The sequence below is a fragment of the Octopus bimaculoides genome, chromosome 29 (assembly GCF_001194135.2).
Source record: "Octopus bimaculoides isolate UCB-OBI-ISO-001 chromosome 29, ASM119413v2, whole genome shotgun sequence".
NCBI lineage: Eukaryota > Metazoa > Mollusca > Cephalopoda > Octopoda > Octopodidae > Octopus > Octopus bimaculoides.
The window spans coordinates 3,033,734-3,034,996 of NC_069009.1; the positions used below are offsets into that span (position 1 = coordinate 3,033,734).

Sequence of the window (1,263 nt, forward strand, 5' to 3'; positions counted from 1 at the left end):
ATGGGAGTGAAAAAGAAGGGGCAATGACAGGCAAACAGAAGTGTTAATTGTTGCTCATGTGAATAAGAAAGGTAGTGTGTGTGATAGGCAAAGTGAGAAGGAGAAGAGACAGAGGGAGGAAGAACGGAAGGGGAGATAGGAAAATAAGAACGAAAGAGAGAGGGGAAAGGGAAGGTAGAGGAGAAAAGTGAGAGAGAGATGAAAAAGAAATGAACGGAAGAAAGAGAGAGACAGAGCGATATAAAGCGATGGGGAAAGAGAGAGGGGAGGAAGAAATACAAAGACATGAAAGGAGAGAGAAAGACAGAGTAAAGCGGTGGAGAGGGGGTCAGACAGTGAGAAAGAGAGAGAAAGGAAGAAAAGAAAAGTGATAGGGTGGAAGAGAGGGAGATAGAGAGACAGGGAAGGAAAAAGAGAGAGACAGAGTGGGAAAGAAATAAGTAGAGAAGGTTCAGAAATAGAGAGAAAGACAAAGCATGGAGAACGAGAGGGAGAGAGTGAGAGAAACAGAGCAAGTGTGAGTGAGCGCAGAAGAGAGTGAGAGAGAGAGAAAGATAGAAAGAGTGAAAGAGAGTGAGTGAGAGAGACGAAGAAAGAAAGAAAGACCGGGAGAGTAAGAAACAGAGAGAGAAGGGGGAGACGAAGGGAGGTAAAAACAATGTAACAGAGAGGGGAAGAGAGAGAGGGTGATCGAAAGAGCGTGGAAGTAGGAGTGAAAGGGAAAAACGGAAAAGAAAGAGCAGAGAGAAGGGGAGATAAGAGAAGAGCAAGACAATAAAGAGGGGAGAGGAAAAGAGAAAGTGATATATGTAGATAGATAGAGAGAGGGGGCGGGAAAGGCGTGAGAAAGTGAATGGGGGACGGAGGTCTAAACGTCAGTCAACCGCTCTAACCACTCCCACCGACTAATTGCTTCCACCTCATGTTTCAAAAGAACTTACACAGACTGGAAAGTATTACGAAGGGGAAACTAAAACTTTGAGGTAAGTTTTTTTTTTTTTAAGGGATCTGCCTAAGGACCTTTAGTTCTGTCTTTTTTTTCTTTCGACCCTTTCTTTTTTAAGGAACACATTGTTGCCGTCTAAACCCCGGCGATTCTGTTTAAAGTCCCACATATATACACACTTATGTAATATCTAACAATGTTATGTGTGTGTGTTCCAGTCGTGACCGCCGCTCCTTCGATTTTTAGTTTCCTGACAAGACATTGACGTATGTAAACGTCAATGAGTATGTGTCATTATCTATATATGTCTGTATATA

General features: G+C 42.8%; 1 protein-coding gene across 1 annotated transcript in view; it reads left to right on the forward strand.

Annotated features, from left to right (window-relative positions):
• Window positions 1-316: 316 nt before the first annotated feature.
• The window catches only part of LOC106871533 (UDP-N-acetylglucosamine/UDP-glucose/GDP-mannose transporter), a gene marked incomplete at its 3' end in the record, with an annotated part of 14,344 nt that continues 13,397 nt past the window's right edge, over window positions 317-1,263 (forward strand). The window contains exon 1 of the mRNA XM_052977836.1: window positions 317-983. The remainder of the gene's footprint in view (window positions 984-1,263) is intronic.